Source organism: Protopterus annectens, chromosome 7.part1 (assembly GCF_019279795.1).
Source record: "Protopterus annectens isolate FY-2018-M chromosome 7.part1, PAN1.0, whole genome shotgun sequence".
Taxonomy (NCBI): Eukaryota; Metazoa; Chordata; order Ceratodontiformes; family Protopteridae; genus Protopterus; species Protopterus annectens.
In genome coordinates, this window is record NC_056740.1 from 300,222,531 (window position 1) to 300,243,496 (window position 20,966).

The 20,966-nt window shown below is 39.4% G+C and overlaps 1 protein-coding gene across 4 annotated transcripts in view; it reads left to right on the forward strand.

Annotated features, from left to right (window-relative positions):
- LOC122807740 (laminin subunit beta-1-like) overlaps positions 1-20,966 on the forward strand; it is a 2,263,691-nt gene that overhangs the window by 1,168,189 nt on the left and 1,074,536 nt on the right. Inside the window, exon 1 of one of the 4 annotated variants that reach the window (XM_044078729.1) lies at positions 12,760-12,892. The exons of the other annotated variants lie outside the window; for them this stretch is intronic. The gene's annotated coding sequence lies outside the window, so the exon portion shown is untranslated. Of the gene's footprint in view, positions 1-12,759; positions 12,893-20,966 lie in introns of those variants that run through there. 4 annotated transcript variants of the gene reach the window in all.

Here is a 20,966-nt window from a genome sequence, read left to right on the forward strand (position 1 = left end):
CCAGGACTCCATTGAAAATGGGCTCCTTTGGCCCAATGGACCATCCTGACAAACAAACTTCAAATAAATAAATAAAATAAAATATATATATATTTTATTTTCCTTCCTTTATATTTTTATATATGTATATCTATATTATAACTCTACTTTTTCATATATATGTTTCATCAGACATATATATATATATATATATATATATATATATATATTTATGGTTTCACTTCACAATGTCGAGTTACTGAAAACTCGAACTTCATATGGTTGAGACCATATGATCGAGTTTTCAGAAAATCGAATTTCCGAAGTTAAATTAAAAAAAAGTCAAACACATCGTTTCTGCATGGGAGCAAGCCCCCCTGCACACCCCACACCCCCCTACTTAAATATAACAAGGTTATGAGATCGTGCTACAGTGGGGAAAAGGGAAATCTCCCATTCCACGCTGTATGCAGAAGTGCAGAACAGGAGATTTCCCATTTCCTTGCTATAGTGCGTTCACGGAGATGGTATATTTAAGTAGGGAGGGTGCAGGGTGGGCTTGCCCCCCTGCAGAAATGATGTGCTTGTCTTTTTTCTTTTTTTTTTGTTTAACTTCGGAATTTTGAGTTTCTGAAAATTCGATAATATGGTCTCGACCATATGAAGTTTGAGTTTTCAGTAACTCGATATTCTGAAGTCAAACTATATATATATATATATATATATATATATATATATATATATATATATGTGTGTGTGTGTGTGTGTGTGTATGTCTATATACAACACACAAAATGTTCCACAAAACTTTCTCCTTCATGTTGTATGCCTCTATTGCATGATATGTTTGAAAAAGCAACATTATTGCCTATAGCTCTGATGGTTTAGTGGTACATTCCACTGATGTTAATGTTCAGGATCATGGGTTCAACACTTGGGACTGCTGTTTTTTTTAATTAATGTTAAATAACCTGAATGCAGTATATGTTTGTTAAAGCACTATAAATTCTCCCACCTCACAAGGTTTAAGTTTATGTTTCAGAAAATGCTTTAGAATGCAAGATGTGTAGGCTTTTAGAGTTGTGAAATTCCACAACACATAGGTGTTGAAGAGGTCAAGCAATCACTACATGGGAGATAGAACATAATTCATACTCTGTTTACACTCTATTTATGCAGTTTACGTCCATTATATTGGACACTGTGGCCTGTATGCCACGAATATGATTAGTTATCTTGATCCATTAAATTAAGTCATTTCTGGCAGTTGATGTTCTGGGTTAAAGCTATGAACTATAGTTCTTGTGGTACAAGGTTTGATTCCCTCAGCCCTTATTTGCTACATGTGTGATCTTGAGCAAGTTCCTTAATCAAACATTGCTCTTTGGTTGCCCATGAAAAGGGAGTGTGTGTCCAATGGACCTACCTGGTTAACAAATGGGTATTATTATTAGCAATAATAGATTTTGTCTATAATTTGTAGTATGTACATATATCTTTAGAACATATTGGATATGTTGAAAGCATTTGCCATAATTTTAAATGATTGTGAGCTAAATAATGTGAACTTATAAGTTCAAGATCTTATACAGAGTGTTTAGGAAATTTACAACTATAGAATACAGCTGAATTTTTCTTTAAATAATGCTAATCTTAACATTGTGCTGTCTTTTCTCTGAACAACTGCCATCTTTCACTTTTACATTGTTTTTAATACAAATGGATAATTCACCTCCTTCATTTAAATTACTATTTCTGTTTCAGCCGTAGAATTTTTATGAATCTGGAGAACTGAACCAATCTTTGTTTTGATCCCCTGAGATCAGATTTCGTGTATGCATATGTCAGACATATTTTCTGATAAACAGCAGATTTGTTATTTAGACACCTTGAGTTTGTAACTATCAGCTTAATTTGTTTATATGCTGTGTCTGTCCTGACACATCTTCAGTCGACCTATAAGTCATTGACCTCTTCTTGGCAGAGTCAGATCTAGCTCAAGGTTCACTAGACACTCACGTACAGCTCCATGCTTGCTGGGGGATATCTATGTCATTAATCATTACTTTACATGTTGCCCCCATATGTGCTTATGTTTTAAATTTTCTGTGGCTGCTCCATGAGTGACTGATACGCAACCCTGATCACTAAATTCGATGTCTTTTTATCGAGAACTATTAAAAATAAATAGTGATCCCAACAGGATTTTACGAAAAAATGACTTTCAATTGCTTCCTTCCAAGCTGCACCAATGTTCTACATCACCCTGTTACCGGCCTATCAGGTGATGATGTACTTTCTACTATGAATCAACACTATCCTTCAGGAGCAGCTCCGTACTGCAATTTAAGACTCATTATTCCAAGCATTGGAATTACAAAAAAAGCAACTGCTCAGCTATAGGAGAACAGCAATTGTCAAAAATCACTGCTCTCCTTTAAAGTTCTGTTTTTACAAGGGTCAACCTCATGAACCCCACCAGTGTAGGGGGATGTACATCCACACCCCTGCTTTGTATATAAGCTAACTCCAAGATTGCCATAGCTTCTTAGAAAAAACAGAATACTCCAAGACACTATGGTCTTAGACTAAACAAGTATATAAATTCACATCTCCTCGCATTCAGTCTCTCTGTTCTGGGACTGACAAGTATGAGTCTTATAACTGTTACTTTCAGGAGCATGTATATCACTGTGCTGTAATAGTTTCAAACCTGCTGCTATAAATTGGTGCCATTTACTGTGGATTTTTATATATGTTTAAAGATGAAAGACTTAGGGTTCTTAAACTAGACAAAAAGTGAATTTGACAAAAATCAGTCATTATGACATAATGCGCTTAGATGAAAGTTGTATGTTATAAGTAAAACCTTGGCCAGCATGATTATCTTCAAGGTAGCAGTTCTTAGATCTGCAAATTTTCAGTTCCAACTATTAACAAATTGTATGTTAGTAACTGCACCTCAGAAACAGAAATTGTGAAAACACAAAGTGTTATATGCCAGCTAAATGTAGCAAATTATGGCTATCATATGTTAAAGGCCTACTTCTTCTAATCTAGGGTTTGATTCCCATAGCCTCCATTTGTCTATTAAGTGACTCTGAACAAGTCACTTGACCAGACAAGTGCCCTGGGGAAATTGGGAAAATGAAATAAGTTCTTCACTAGTCTCCTGAAAAGCATGTCAGTGATGGATTTAGGCTTGGCGCAAGGGTGCGCGCCTCCCCTTTTTAAAGTTGTTTATTTGTAGCTTAAAAAGGAAACACACATTCTATAGAAACTGGTAAATGTGCCGCTAAAACAGTACATCTTTCTGTTTCAATTTACCAACATTTTTTTCTTTTAATTTCTTACATCAAAGACACATTGGAGATACAATTGGAGGTTGCAGTCAGGTGATCTTTTCTATGATCTTGAATATCTCCTTCCACTGCATCTCTGACTGTATCTCAGTGAAGGCACATTTGGCAATAGTTTCTTGGAAGGAGGACTCAGTCCTTGATAAAAAGAAAAATAGTTTTATATTTAAGTAGTACAAGTAACACTTTGTAGTAGATACTAAGCCAAATGTGGAGAGTTGATTTGATGAAGATATTATTCTAGTAATTTGTGAGAGAGAATAAAATATCAGTGTTCAGAGACCCTGAGGTAATTTTTTCCTCAAAGAAGGCTTGAAGAAATCCTGCCAAAGTAGTACAGTTGAGAGTATACCTCATTTGGCGCACTACTGTACATTCTCATTGAATCTCTTCTGTGTCTCTCTTACATGTTTGTTACTTTATTTTATATGAAAGTAGTCTAATTAGCTGTAACTGTTAATGTATGCATAATCGCCAATCAAGCATAGTCGTGAAGGTAACAGATATGTACACTTTTTACTGACCAAACTATGTTGGGGTGGTGTCTTGTTTTCTTAATATGGCATCTGTAGACAGTATTCACAGTCCCCATGTCAATGACACTTGCATTATTAAACAACCAGTAGTTTTTGAAAGAGAAAGAGACCAAGGTATAATTCTTCTCTTTGACCAGTTTAATACAATACATGAACAGAATGTGGCACAATACAGGCTAGAGCTGATTGAATTTATATGTCAGTTGTAATTAAAAATGTTTGCCTGTGTATATGCTTCACTTGAGTAAACAGCCATTCATACCTGGTTGTCATCGTCAGAAGTTTTTTTGTTTTCCATAGGAGGCTACGACACCTCCTATTATATACATTATTACACCTAATCCAAAATATTGAAGGCAGGGTGTAATTCCAATTAATGTGAATGCCTGTTATAGCAGGGACATAATGTCCTGCATGTATATCCATTTTAGTAAGAACTAAAAAAAAAAAATCACAGCGATTATTTCTGTAGTATTTCTGGAAACATTACAGTGACAGCCATTCAGTGTCTTACAGCATTTAATGTAACTCCTTTTCTTTTTTAGGAGTGTCAGCATGTTGCTGATACTGTTGTCCTGCCTGTGTGTGCTACTCGTGTTTATGTCTGGCATTTCATATGATCTGTTTTGATGGTGCTTGTAGCACATACGAAGCCCAAAATGAAACAGTCCCTTGGTGGCAAGGTGTTTTTAATTACCTTGATTTTATGGGTCATATGAATAATGTCCGATATCTGAGGGAATTGTACTTTTGCAAGGGTATATCTTTATGCAGCCTGTTGTATTAATTATGCTTTAAGGTGTCTGAATGGTAATGTAGTGCTGGGAGATTCTACCGCCAGTATATATGCTTATTATAGCTGTTTGATCAATGTGAAATCAAAACAAAAATAATTTCATGAGGAAAAAAAAGGCTTTTTACGTGGAGCAATGTTTTGTCTCCGGATAAGATCGCTTCATCTGCGCTGTCATACTGTATCACCAGAAAATATTGCAGAGCACATTAGTGAAAGTATTACCTTTCCTGTGTAAGAGAACAGCGGGTGTCCTTTCTCAATAAGCAAACATAACGTGCCTGTATGATCGCATTACAGAATATAGGAATTCATTTCCTCCACCTAGTGCATTAAAAATCAAGTGTTGGACCTATTATATGACACACATTTGTATATATTAATTTAATTACATGTTATTTTTAAGATGTTTGAAACTGTGTTCTAATTTCTTTTTCTCCCTAGATTATCTATAAATTATTGATACATCTTGTGTGTTAAATTTTGTGAATATGGGATGCATGCATGAGCTGACAGCATCTGCAAACTGTATTTTTAGTCATGCTGTGTACAGTATCAGCAGCCACATGTTAAGGGTATGGTTACTACCTATCTCCTTGTACACAGGATAGTTCCTTTATGGATAGTGTGTCCTATAGGGGAAAAATGATAAATGGCAAACATCAAGAGATTTCAAGAGATTAAAAGTATTTCCTAAGTTTCATTTAGTAGGTTCATAGGTAAGTACTACGCTACTTGACCATTTGAAGCCCAGCTAATTTCCTAAAGGTGAGAATTAAAGTCTGTACCTTGTGGCTGTATATTACTGAGGGATTAAATGTAATGTGTTACATCTTTTGTCAGTACTAAAGAAAGTCACTGTGATTGTTTGCATACTTCGCAGTCAGCAAGGGCAAAAGCCAGTGTTTCTTTCATTCAGTGGATTAGTGAACGATGCTGTTTACTGGTTTGCTGTTTTAGCTACTTTTCTGTAGAAAAAAAATCTAAGTCTGCTTCCTACCTTTCCTGTAACTAGTGTAGTCCAGATTTAGATTTGCTGTATCCAGGACTGTATGTAAGCTTCTGAGCCCCCCACGCTTTCTGTGTTGGAGGGAAGCCTTCTAGCTCATCAGTGGGAGTGGTAAGCACTAGGTAATTTATCTACCACTTAAGGAGTGGTTCTGGTCCAGAAATTGTAGTTATTGGCCATTTGGGTAGTTTGTCCATCTATCTCAACTTTCTGATTTAAAAGCCCGCATTTGCACTTGTTTCCCCCCTTTCCTGTAACTAGTTTAGCCCAGATACAGATTCTTAGTTTTAGCACTTGAATTTGCTTATTTGTGATCAGCACTTGTTCAGAATTTGTTGTAAGCACTAAATAACCTACTAATTACTACAGCACTCAACCTTCCTCATTACCTAGAGGAAAACAGTTTTGGTACTTACTTTCCTCACTTGCTTAGTGAAAAACAGCTCTTGTACTCACTTTCCTCACTTATCTAGAGAAAAATAGCTTTTTATTCAGGCATGTCCAAGGGTCAGCTCCCAGTGTTCTCTCCTGTCTATCTGATGAATCTGGGCATCTTGGGACAATGTAGAAATTGCCTCATGTACACAGACAACCCTCTTCTCCTACCACCCAACACTACAACCTGTGAGAGATGCACTTATCTAGCCAAACTGGAGGTAACTCTCTCTCCAACCAAGACTGAGCTTGACAGTCAAGAGGAGAAGGTAAACACTTGCACCACACCACACTCATCACATAGTCTCACTAAATCTACACCACCAAAATCCACACATAGAAACACAAAAACATTCATGGAGGCTCTCAATAATTAGCTTCTCAAGCACCAGAGATCTCCAAAGCAGAAATGCAAGCAACCTCCACCCCCCAACACAACCCAAATGACACATAGCCCACAGACTCAGTGGTGCCACTCAACCACAGCCAATAAGGCAAAACAACGTACCCAACACATTAGTAATAGGTGACTCTATTGTCAGGCACACTGATATCCCACTCACCAGGCTAAACAAGGAGAAGGTTACTGTCAGCTGCCTGTCGGGTGCCACGATCCGCCACATAACCCACGCGCTCAGGTCACTTCACAACAAGTACAAATATGACTCTGTCATTGTCCATGTTGGTGTGAACGACCTGAGAAGTACCTCCCTGGACTACATGAAAAGAGACATGGAAGAGCTCTCCGATCTTGTAGCCCAGGCAGGTATGACCCTAGCCCTGAGTAGCATTCTTCCATCACCCAGAATAATACCGCAGTACAAGGACAAAATGATTGACTTCAACAATTGGCTAAGCTTCTGGTGTCATTCTAAAGGGATCCAGTATCTGTCTGCCTGGGATGACATGGTCGACAGACCACGATGCTTTGCCAGAGATGGCCTGCATCTGTCACCCCTGGGATACCGGATACTGGCTAAGGTTCTTGCTGCCCCTATAGTGCCTTTTTTAGGTTCAAATGACAAATTCACCAACGTAACAGGAACAGGCAAGCAAAAAGTGAGGGTGATGCTACTCAGTACTAGAAGTCTAAATCTCAAAATGCACTCACTCGAGGCACTCCTTAAAATGGAGAACATTGATATCTGTGCAGTGACCTGGTTCAAGTCTCCAGAGAGCACCCCTGCACTACCAGGCTGTAACTCATACCACACTTTTCGGCCATGTAACCTGGACTCAGAACACCAAAGGCAGAGGTGTGTCCATATTCATTAAGGGTATCCACACCTCCAGACTAGTTGCTCAGCATAATTCAGCCGAGGTTAGCCAAGTGCAACTAACTCTGGGCAAAACTGCAATCCAAATTTTAGCTTGCTACAGATCTCCCACCATGCCCCAGGATTCCCACTCCTCTTTTCTTGATATACTGGAAAATATTAGGGTTCAACCAAACACTCTAATAATGGGTGATTTCAACTACCCCACCATTAACTGGGAAAACTACTCATGCACCAACTCCTTCACTCAATGCTTTCTGGAATTCATAAACTCCAATGCCCTGGATCAACTTATCCATACCCCCACCAGGGGCAACAATATCCTATATCTAGTCATTACCAACATGAGTGACCGATGTTCCACACCTGAAGTCAACGCCTCATTGGTCCGATCCAACCATAAGCTAATTACCCTAGATATCCACATCCTGCCCCCACCCAATCCCCATTAAGGAAACCATGGTAAAAAATGTCTCCAAAGCCAACTTCATGCTTTTTAAGATAGAAGTGGTGAACTTCATGACACCCATGCAGATGAACAATACAGTTATGACTACTGAATCCTACACAATTGCACTTTATAAGCACTTACATGAGTGCATGGATCATGCTATCCCAAACAGAACCAAGATGGTGTCCTCCAAAAAAAGGAAGCCAATCTGGTGGTCCCCTGCCATAAACAAACTGTACAACAGAAGGAAGAAACTGTTGCAAAAGAGAGTAAAATTCCATGAGTGGAGGAGCTCCCTGGTCAGCCTCAGTAAGAAGCTGCGATCCCTGATAAAATCCTCCAAAGCTAGTTACGAAAACAAAATTGCCACTGATTCTAAAGACAACCACAAAGCATTCTATAGCTATGTCAAGAATCTCAATGGCAACACTCAGATCTGCTCTGAGTTACAGCAGAATGGCACTAAATATACAGACCCAACTGATATTTCCAACATCCTGGCAGATAGGTTCAATGGTAACTTTACCCCCCTCTCTCCCCCTAAAGAGCCCATCTCTATACCGGAGGAATGCAAAGTTCCTGTAATCACAGCTGCACAGGTAAAAACCACACTCTTCAAAGCCAAGAACACAGCATCCATGGGACCAGACAACATCCCAGGCTGCGTTCTACACGAGCTACAGAATGAATTGGCACCCCACCTAAGTACCATGTTCAATCATAGCCTCACCTCAGGCTTTGTGCCTGCTGAATGGCGCACAGAGACGGTTATCCCACTCCACAAGGGGGGAGCCACCACAGACCCCGGGAACTACCACCCCATGCGCCTGATGAGCCTGGTCTGCAAGGCCATGGAACGTATCATCATGGAACTTTTAAACAAAGACATTGGTAATCTCCAAACTCTCGACCCCACCCAGTTCGGGTTTGTAAAAGGCAGATCATGTCTCCTAAACCTGATAGACTTCTTTGAAGCAGTCACCAAAGCTGTAGACGAGGGTAAGGTGGTTCACACAGCCTATCTAGATCTTGCCAAGGCTTTTGACACCATCCTCCACTCTGGAATTATAGATAAACTCACTAAACTAGGTACAAATCCCTATGTCACAAGATGGGTTGCCAACTGGCCCACTGACAGAACCCACACTGTGAAAGTAGCAGACTCCAAATCTGACTTCAGACCAGTGACAAGTGGAGTACCACAGGGTTCAGTCCTGGGTCCTCTCCTGTTTGTTATCTACTTCTCTGAAGTACAGGCTAACACAGAAGGTCTTTGGCTAATGAAGTTTGCAGATGACTGCAAACTAGGAGCCATAATCGAAACTCCTAACGATGTGGACATCCTACAAAAGGGCCTCACTGATACAGATGCCTGGTGTCAAAGCCATGGCCTCAAGCTCAATGACAAAAAGTACATTGTCATCCACTTTGGTAAAAACTCTGTGCCCATGAACTACAACATAGGCGGTAGTATACGTAACACCAAAAGTGTGATAAGAGACCTTGGGACACAGGTGGACAGTAGTCTCTCCTTTGATAATCACATCACCACAGTAGTCAGGAAATCCTTCTATGTGGCACACCTCATCACAAAAGGTTTCTCATCCAGAAAAAAAGAGGTAATTGTTCCCCTCTACTCATCTCTCATTAGACCCATTACAGAGTACAACGCCCCTTTTGGTATGTACCTCACAAGACATCTACAACAACTGGAAAGGCCACAGAAATACCTCACAAAGAGGATTACCTTCCTCAAACAGATGCCCTATGCAGACCGTCTCAAAAAACTCCAGCTTTACTCCGTCGCATATCGCCTACTCAGAAGTGATCTCTGCCTAACATACAAAGCTAGGTCAAACCCAGAGCCGTTGGACATGCTCCACTTAAAGAAATCGCAATCCCTCCAAGCTACATGCTCTAGAGACCTAAACCTTATCACCACAATAAACAGAACATGTCGGAGGGATAGATTCCTATCCCAGAGACTTCCCATACTCTAGAATAAACTACCTATCTATATCAAACAAAGCTCCTCATTAGTACTCTTCAAGAAAAATCTTGATGATTGGATGGGAAATAGGAAATTCACCCCGAGGATCACTTCTGTGGCTCTGCTCGACGGTGGCACAGGAAAATAATTTTCTTGGGTGGCAAAAGCCAGGGTACCGTTTTGGCTGGGCTTGTATAGGCCCTAGGGCCAATAGCCTAGTACCTACCTATGAACCTAAAAATGGATTTGTATTACTGTAGTAACTCACAGGCCATTCTGTGCAAATGTGGGCATGGTTTTAGTGACTGACAGGTGAAAGGGGCATGCTGTCATATGAAAAACATGCATGATTGACAGCCATGCAGATTTAAGTGTGACATCATGCATACATTCGTTGATGATTGTGAAATGCTACAGGTGTTTGACGTTAGTTTCTAGCACACTTCTCATTGCCTTACAGCAACAAATCTGTGCAAGATAAGGTTTCCTGAATGTGTACTTGCAGAAACACATTGTTTTCCCCTGTAATCTAGTAGTTGGCATAGTTGGCATCCCCTGTAGTTAGCATAAGTAAGTCGAACAACATGGCAGGTGATTCTCTATTCTCAAACACTATTGGGAAAAACTGGAACCTTCTACCTACTGAACTGATTCTCTTCCTTCCCTAACCCTCTTCAAACAAAAACTGAAAATACTCCTCAGAACAAACTGGTTATGCCCTTGCAGTAACACTGGTTAACCTACCACCTCTGCTATTCCCTCTACTCTCCCTAATTGAGCTTATGTTCTTTATTGCATATGTAAGCAGAACTGTTAACCAAGAAACTGTTATGATAGACTTTATGTGAATATCGTATTTTGTAAATAGTTTTAACCAATGTGTTGTAAAATGTATTTTAGTATTCTTCGATGTTAACTTTATTGTAACCTTAAACATTATTTCTCTGTATTTGTCTTGGAGCTTTTCTCTCTGGGCCTCTACTGAAAATGGACATATATCCAGTTAGACTAGCCCAGTCAACAAATGTAAAATAAATAAATAAAAAATAAATAAATATTTTACTGGTGCAGTAGCTTTTCACACCTTATACATGAAAGGCATGTATCCTGCCCTTTGAAATGCAGGGTAGTCTTTCCGCTTGTTACAGATTCAAGGATTGTATTTTATGATGTTTAGTGCCTGTATTAAAAAAGATGCCAGTTCTTACCATTTTCTTACTTGTAACTTATCAGGCAACTGGGCAGGACCTACTGAAACATTTTGCTTGCTGTTTCTCAAAACCTGACGAAATGTCTAAATTCAATGACAGCTACATAACTAAGATTACTTCTTCTTTGCTGTCAGTCATCTCATTTTTGCAATTATTTGGGAATCTGTAGCAGAACACATGCCTTAAGTGTGGCTCTAGGGTATCCCTTGCTGCTCGCCGATCCTCCTTTGTTTGGAGGTGTACAGCTAGGAAATGCAGAAGTAAAAGTGGAATGCTGCCTGGAACATTTTTTTTTTCCAGAATAGCAAATTGCCTCTCCAATCACTTCTAAAGAGAGTACTAGAGGGCAAGAAAAATGTCTCTCTGTACGGCAGTAGACCACTTTGGAGTGTCGACTAAATCTGTAGTGGATTGGTATCAGTTCTTACAAGGTATCTGGAAACTTCTCTAGGACCCAATGCTACTCAGGGGTCCTGGAAAGGAGGTCCAGATTGTCAAAAGTCTACTAGTAAGAGCCAAGTATAATTGTGGAAGAACATTGGATAATATAGACAGGTGGGTGTTTGGAATGTATGACTGCACTGAAAAATTGGGTTATCTGACCTTTGTTGAAAAACAATATGCAGCCGCATTACTACCCATCATACAAAGGCATATTTTACCTGGAACAATCAGCTTTGTAGTAGTGTAGTACCTCGCAGGCCATTCTGTGCAGATGTGGGAGTGGTCTTAGTGATCAACAGGTGGAAGGGGCATGTTGCCATATGGAAAATATGCATGATTGACATGCATGCAGATTTAAGTGTGATATCATGCATACATTGACAGTTGATCATGCATACAGGAAATGGAATCAGTGCACCCTATCCTTTTTAAATTCATTAATTCTTTGTAATTAAACTTAATAGTTGCTACCGGAGACTCAGCTATGAATAAACAAAGACGTGTTTGAGTAAGGAATGCTAAAGAAGCAGCACTATAACTGCAAGTATTATTTTTTCCTTCGTTTTTGCAGGGGCTGCACCCCCCCCTCGCAAATTAAAAATACCAACTCTGAGATCACACTACATTGTGGAAAAGGGTGAACTATGAATAGATAATTAATAGTCATGCCGCCGTTAGTATAAATATTACTTAGGTTTACTAAGACATCACCGATTGTTGGATGGGGGGGATTTAGGCAGTACTTGCTACTGCCCATCCTGCGAGGTGCTATACTAATACAAAGCTGAAAAAATTGGTCACAATAAAACATCTGAGATGTTACATAGGCTGTAAAATAACTGCAATTTGTTGATATGGGTGTGTGTAAGACAGAGAGAGAGAGATACCTCTCAACTGTTCAGATTTTCTGTGATTTACTGAATTAGCATTACGTTTTCTGACTGAAGTCCTTTATTTTTAATGAAGAAATCTGAGCACACTTGCTTTTTCACTTGAATTTCTACGCAAATGCTATCGCAGCCCCTATTTTCTCCCCCTGCTTTCTGCTTGCCATGGTGCTTCTTTGCTCACTAGGAATGAGCCATGTAATCTGTGAGAATAGGAGTTGCTGTGAAATTCAGCAGCCTTCAGAGTAGAGTCAAACAATGTAAACTTTCTTCTATCACCCCAGCTGTTGTCTACTTGGTATAGTCCACACACGATAGCTGCCATATTGAGAGAAATACTAAAAGCAATAAAATTGGGATCAATTCCATTTAAGTTAATGGATTTTGAGGACTGCTATCCCTACCAGTACGCACATTCAGAACTTAAACGTTTCAGGGGAAACCTTCTACTATGGATCACTTATTCTCTGTCTTTCTTAATCTTCATGGAACCTAAAGACTGTTTCAGAAGAAAATGAAAGGTAATGATTTCAAAATGTATATGCTTTTTTGAAAGATGAGAAATGATTTTGTGTAGTAGTGGATACAAGGCAGCCTTTTGATTACAGTAAAATATTACCTTTGTTGCACAGTTTAATTAGAAAGTTTGAAAAAATGAATTAAATAGTAAAATAATTAAATGTTTATTGTGGCTTCAGAACTAATTGAGGTTCAGTGGTTAAATAAATAACATAAGGAAGGTTGCCCTAGTAGGAATATATTATTCATTATAATATAAAGTTTCAGAGGGGCTTGCTGGATAAAGGAAAGCTTTTTGACTAATAGAATATATATATATTTTTTTACACAAGGAAGAAACAAATGAGCAGTTCATGCTAATTGTTTCACTTAATAAGTGCAGTCTCTAGAAATGTATCTGAATTTTGTTTTCTTTATTGTTCAGCTATATTTTTGGAATAAGTACTACAAGTAACTCCCAGTCTGACAACATGTTGCAGCTTCACATTTGTTTCAGTGTAAGGTAGATGTTTGAGGCCCTGGATTCTCCAGGTGAGGAACCTCTATGGTCTCTCCTGCTGCTGCATGTCCTTTGTGAGGTACATGCCGAAACGGGCATTGTACTCAATAATGGGTTATATAAGGGAAGAATACAGGGATGTTATGGCCACCTTGTCCCTGGATGAGATACCCTTGCTAATGATGTGGGCCATGTAGAAAGCTTTCTGTACAATGGTGGCAATATGATGGTCAAAAGTCAATTTGTATCAGCCTGGGTGCCCAAGTCCCTCATGACTGATTGTGTGCTTAGTACCTTATTATCAGTGTGATAATTTGCGGGGATCTCACTCTCCCTGAAAAAGATGATGACACATTTCTTGGCATTCAGTTTGAGACCAAGTTTCTGGCACCAGTCATTTGTTATGGCGAGACCCTCTTGGAGGATGTCCACATGACTAGGGGAGTTGATGACAGCACCCAGCTTGCAGTCATCTGCAAACTTCATCAGCCATAGTTCACTAGATTTGGCCTACACCTCTGAGAAGTATATCCGAAACAGCAGAGGCCCCAAGACCAACCCCTGGCATACACCGCTTGTTATGGGTCTACTACTTGAGGTGGCTTCCCCTATTTTGACTTGGTGGGTTCTATCAGTGAGCCAGTTTGCTATCCATCTGGTAACATATGGATTGATGCCTAGTTGAAAGAGTTTATCTAGTATACCTGAGTGGGGAATAGTAATGAAGACTTTGGCCAGGTCAGGGTAGGCAGTGAGCACTGTCTTCCCCTCATCTATGCCCTTGGTGACTGTCTCAAATTTAACAGGCATGATCTCCCTTTGAGAAAACCAAACCATGTGGGATCAAGTGTCTGAAGGTTGCTAATGTCCTTGTTTATGAGGTCCATGATAATCTGTTCTGTGGCCTTGCAGATCAGGTTAGTTAGGCTGATGGGTCTATCATTTCCTGGATCTGTGGATGCTCCACCTTTGTGCAAGGGGATGACAGTAGCTGTCCTCCACTCGGCTGGGATGAAGTTGGTACTCAGGCTTTGGTTGAATAGGGTGCTAAATGTTGCTGCAAGTTCCTGCCTGAGTTCATGTAGGATGCAGCCTGGGATATTATCAAGTCCCATGAAAGCTGTATTTTTTGCCCTAGAGAGGGCAATGATGACTTGCTCCCTAGAGATAAGGGGAGGGGACAGGCACTGGGGATGTCTTGTTTTACTGATGGGGGGGCAGAGAGGTGAAGTTTTCACTGAAACCGTCTGCCAGCAGGTTGGCTATATCTACAGCATTTGTGTATGTGGTGTCCCTGACCACCAGTTCTGAGCAGATCTGGGTGCTTTCCTTGAGATTGCAGACATAATGTGAAGAAGGTCTTATGATTGTCTTTAGTAGATGTGGCCAGTTTGGACTCGAAGTGTGGTTTGGAGGATTTCACTAGTGCTCATATTTGCTTGTTCAGGCTAAGGAGAGATTGCTTCCAATTAGGCATCTGCTCCTTCTTGGTCCTGGACAGCATTTTATTTCCTTTTATTATAGAGTTTATTTATTGTAGATGTCCACCAGACAGGTTTTCTCTTCCTTGAGAAGAATGATTTTGTCCTGTCTGGTATTCCTGATTCAATGCAGCTACAAAAATGCTCCTATAGTACTTTGGTGTAGGTTTGGACATATGTGCCCGTTCCTATGGAGGGGAGGGGCTGTGAAGCTGTTTATACCTTCCCTCAGCAGGCTGTAATCAGCTTTGGAGAAGTTTTTTTGTTTGACCCTAGCTGAGGGGGGGGGGGGTCAGGAGAGATGGTGATTTTGAAAGTGACTGCATTGTGGTCTGATCTTACCAGGGATGATGGCACTGTAGGGATGCTACAGTGGCTACTCATGTTGGTTAATACAAAGTTCAATATATTTTCATCTCTTGTGGGGGTGTCAACCAACTGGTCCAAGGCATTTGCATTGACGAAATCAAGGAATCTCTGGGCATTTGTTTTGGCACGAGTATTTCTTCCAGTGTATGGTTGGATAGTTAGTCACCCAGGATCAGGGTAAAGGGTTGAATCTTGATAGATTCGAAAAGGTCCAGGTAGGTGGAGTGGGCATCTTGAGTCAAAGTTGGAGGCCTATAGCTAGCTATGATTTGAATAGGGGTCTCGTCAATTGTTAACTGCACCTGGAGTCTTTCCTGTGCATCATACTGTTTGACCAGCCTAGAAATATATATAAATATATATATATATAAATATATATATATATATATAAATATATATATATATATATTGCAACTGGGATCTGAATGAATGATAGGATGAGTAACCTAGTATGACTAGGGTGCTCTGCGCAGCTTTGAACCAGGTTTCTGTGACTGCACAAATGTCAGCTTCTTCCAGCGTTAACTTGAACGTCACTATTTCCACAGAAATCATTACTTACTTACAAAAATACTTAAATTTACTAGGGGATTGTGGGGGTGAAGCCCCCCACATGGGTGGGTTTACTTTGCTTTGGTTTTAATTTATTTTTCAGGTTGGTCAAGCGTTTATTTACTTGGAGTGGAAAGTTGGTGTTCCGGGACATTGTGGTGTTATGGGATTGTCTGGAAAGTGAGTCTGAGATGACATTATAAATGTGTGCAGGAGCCATTCAGTGAACACATTATTTGAAGCAGTGACATAGTAATAAAGAGTTTTAGTAAGAAGGGCTGCATCCCCCTGCATCCCACATTGCATGTACTGTGCTCCCACAACCCTTCACTTACTAAATAGCCTAACTCCAAAGTTTGGGGTTCATATCTTTGCATCCTGCTCAAGCCTGTTACAACTGTGACAGCTGTTGTAAAATCTGTGTGAAATAGGCTCAGTAAATTATGATTAGTGGAATTTCTTTCATGTGATCAGTTTAGCCATCCCAGATATAGCAAGTCCAAAAATTATCAGACTGTCTGTTATGTGTGAATATTCAGGAGGTACGGGAGAGTGTGGAGTTAGTCTCTTTATGAAAGGAGCTACTTTACTGATACTTGACCAGAGATAAACGATAATCACCGGGGGGGCAGTTGCCTGTATGGGGGAATCAAGCTGGAAATGGGTCTTTGTTTAACTATCGAACAAAAAGTTAATTGAATAGCTATTCAATGAACACTAAGCCTTCAACGTCCCTTTTATCAAACGGTCAAATCATTGTAAAGATATTCATCGAACTGTAGTAGTTAGCCAACAAGAAGGAAGTACCATACTGCATAGCATAAACTAAACAAAACCTTTTATAAATTTTCCGTTTTCCCTATTGTAATGCGATCTCAGTGTTGGTATATATAGTTAGGGGAGGTGTGAGGGCTGCAGCCCCCCACCTTGGAGGGGTACAGCAAGGTGGGAGGCCGTGCCCCCTCTCCCCCTCCCCAACTATATATACCAACTCTGAGATTACACTACAGTGGAGAAACGGGCACATTTATAAAAAGTTTGTAATGTGGGTTTGGGGTATATTATTGGTCTGAATGCAACTGATTAGAATTGTCATATCTAAATGACTGTGGGCCTTAACTGTCAGGGATTTTGTGTGTGTGTGTGTGTGTGTGTGTGTGTGAGCACGCAATTGTGAGCATGTAAATGTCATGTGCATGACCTTTATTGGGGTTTGCTGATGCTGGCAAGAAAAAAAATCACAACTAAAGCTTGACAGAAATGAGTCCTCCTGGTGTACAAGAATGCAATGCTTTGTTCCTAAAGGATTATTTACAAGAAATGTATTCCCCCTGTTGATTAACTCTTTGAGCACAATCAGTTTATAGTGATTAGATTCCTACTTTAGCCTGGCTTGTCCTACTTTCTATTTTGTAGAATGTTTGTTTGTATAATTTTGTTATGGAAGTCAGTTTTGTATGCCTTATTGGCACCCCTTTTACCTCCCACAGTTCATGTCTACCTATCGCATCCCTCCTATTTCCTTTCTATAGTGAGCTGGTATGTACAGCAACTTCTAGTTGATGTACTGTGTCTTCATTCAGCCACCCATCTGCCATTTTCAAGGGAAAGGACTTTTTCTCTGAATCATTAAAGAAATTTGAGGTCACAGTGGTTCTCTGATGACTAAACTATAGTGTCTTCACTGCCATGTGTTTGATAGCAAGCAAATGTTTTAGCATACTGAGTAGAGTCCAGTGGTATAGTTTGTATTAATAAGAACTGGTCAGTGCTTATGACTGACAAAAATGTCAAGACAGTGATGGGTAATGAGCCTAGGATTTCCTTTCACAATAAGTCACTTAAACGTGAACTCTGTTATAGACGTTTATATCATAACTCTGTTGTCGCTCACCATAGTGGTATGTTTCCATGTAGGTCATACAACTGTGATTGAACATCCCTTATTTGAGTACAATGTGTTTTTAGATTTTTACACAGACTGCAAAACCTCTAATATTATTTATTGTGTGAAATATCAAAAATATGATTGTTTTTATATAGAGAATTCAAACATACTATTTAAAGAGAGGATTTTAGAAGACACTGGTGATATTCCTAAAGGAGGGTCAAAGAATGCCTTGGCTAAACATGTAATAGAGGCAGGTCCTCAACACTATTTTAGGTTTACAGTCTTAGAAGTGCTTGATGTAAGTATAAGGGGTGGAGATATGACCAATAAAAGTGCTGAGTGTTCCAAGTTATGGTGGATTATATATTTTATAACAGACACTCCCCCAGGTTTGAATGAGGTTTCTTAAATCAAAACATTTTTGAAATCATGTGGGCTTAGATATTGACATGATTGATTACTTATAAAAAAGTAAAGTGGATTTGTATTTATAATCATTTTTTATTTATTTATTTATTTTTATTTTACATTTGTTAAATATGTCCATTTTCAGTAGAGGCCCAGGGAGAAAAGCTCCACACATTAATCAACATTTAGAGACATATAAAAAAAATGTAAGTAAATACGAATAAACATTTGGTAATAAGAACAACAATTACCTAAGGCACTTACAGTTTTTATACTAGGTCAGTAGTAGCATAACATTAAATCATCTAAAGATTAGCAATTAGTTTTCAATAATCTGTCAAAGAGAAAGAGGTAAAGCAGGAGATTTAAAGGGATTAATGTAGTAATACAAGAGAGGGAAAGAGTGAGAAACAGTAGTCTAGTAAGGAGATGAAGTAGGAAGATGGGAGGCAGAGCATAAAAGTAGAGCAACAGGGCAAGAAAAGGAAATAGTGTGTATAGCTAGTAAGCATAGTATATAGTTATAGTAGAGTGGGGAGAGTGTAGAAGGTTAGTCAGGAGTCCTGCAGGAACACAGCCAGTGGTTTTGGAAGTACAGTTTGATTCTTTGTTTGAAGAGTGGTAAGGAGGAGATTAGAGTGATATAAGTGGGTAGCATATTCCATGTCCTACCTACTGTATTAGTGAACAGAGAGTCACCAGCTATGAGTTTAGAAGAAGTTTAGAAGAGTTTAGAAGAAGATCGCCTAGGAGTTTTAGGTTATGACAGTGATGTGTTCTGAAAGGGTTATTGGTGGCAAAGCGCAATGCTATTATAACAGGTTGCTAGTTTATTTAGGTTAGCCTTTTAAGGTTAGTGAAAATAGGTGAGGCGTAAAAGAGTAGATATCAGATGGGAGTGGGCTCTAGTAGCCTCTAGAAGGTGTAAGAAATGGTTTTTTTGTTAACTGTTTTGATGATGTTATTGATGTGTTGATCAAATGTGAGATTGTTGTCAATGGTTATTCCTAGCAGTTTAGTTGTTGTGTCAGGAGAGATGTGTGTTATTTGTTGGAATAATCTTTAAAATGTATGATTACTTATGAGTTGTTTGGCGTAAAGAAGCGGTTCTATCACTATGAAAGTGCTCACAATTTTAGATTGCTTTTTATTAAAGTTTTGTTATTGCTTACAGCTGCCATGTTGGTTGTATTTATTTTTTCATTTTACAGTTTAGTCTTGTTTGCATTTCCACCTCTACCCGCCAGTAGACTTCTTTTTATGTAGACTCCAGTGCTGTAAGGGTTTCAGGGATCCGAACGTAATGATTTAGAGTGAGCTTGGGAAAAATGCTACTGCGTATGAGTACAGTCTGGTATTGTATGAATTAGCACGATGTGTAGTGCCATTTGATAGAACAGTGTCCTATTACGTCTTCAGTAAATTACAACCTGTAAACAGGGTTATAGTCAGGGTTTTTGGAATAATGCACTAACTACCAGAACATATCACCCTACAAGGTTAATCTGCCTTCTTTTTGCCAGCCAGTGGCCTCTTTTGTTGTGCTATCCATTTTGGCATTGTTTTGCTACTGTTTTGTGGAGGCAAGGGCTTGCATTTTATGTTATATCACTTGTTAGATGCTGACTGGTTTTCAGTGGTCAAGATGTTATTGTTTTTCATGTTTGTGTTTATATCTGACAGGCATTGTCAGTAGTGTTTTAACTTATTTGATGAGAAGAATAAAATAGCTGTATTTGTTTTGTATCCCTTTGTCACTGCAAATGTAAAAATTAAACTGGTATGCAAATGATAAAATATAAGGACTAGTTGTGAAAATTGTACATAGCAAAATCATGGCAAAAATTAATTAGTGCAGTGTCCAGCAAGATAAAAAAAAAACCCTCTCATCAATCCAAACAAACAAGCAACTCAGAGGGCTAGTCAAGTCTAACAAACCCAAATTTGAGGTAAACATAGACTCCCAGGCAAAGGACATTCACAAGGCTTTCTTAAGCTAAATGTGCAACCTCAAAGGCAGTACACAACAATCCGCAGAGCTAATTGTACATGGAGCCAACTACACTGTGCAGGAAGATCCAGCAAATTTACTGGCTGCGAAATTCAGCTCCAATTTTACCTGTCTTTCTCCCCCAAAGTCACCCCTCAGGAATTACCATTGAATATAACCCCAGCAACTATCACTAGGGAACATGTCATCAATGCACTGTCTACTGCCAAGAACACTGCATTAATGGATACCAATAATATTCCCATATGCTTTCTAACTTGCGTGAAACTTATCAGGACCACTAGAATCACTATTTAACCATAGCCCCCAGATAGGCTTCATGCTACATGAATGGAAAGCTGCAAATGCCATACCACTGTACAAGGGTGGGCCATCTATGGATCCTGGTAACTGTAAACTCGTAAGTTTGACTAGACTCATGCAAAGCCCATCCCACTGTACAAGGGTGGGCCATCTATGGATCCTGGTAACTGTAAACACGTAAGTTTGACTAGACTCATGCAAAGCCATAAAAATAATTATCACTAAAATGATTAAAATAACATTTGAAATCTTCAGACAGTGGATCCAGCCCATGGTTTTGTCAAAGTCAGGTCATTCCTACTCTGCCTAGTGGACTTCTGTGAGAAGGTCACCAAAGCAATGGATGACAGCAGAGTGATGCATACTGCCTACCTCATCCAAGGCACTTTATATGATACCTCATTCAGACATTGTATACAAACTCAAGCATAAACCACTGTGTGACTCAAGAAGTTAAGATATGGAAGTCCACCTCCACATAGACTCTGGTCACTAGCAGAGTGCCTAAGGGTTACATTCATTTTGGTATCTACTTCTCTGATCTAAAAGTCGACATCAAGGG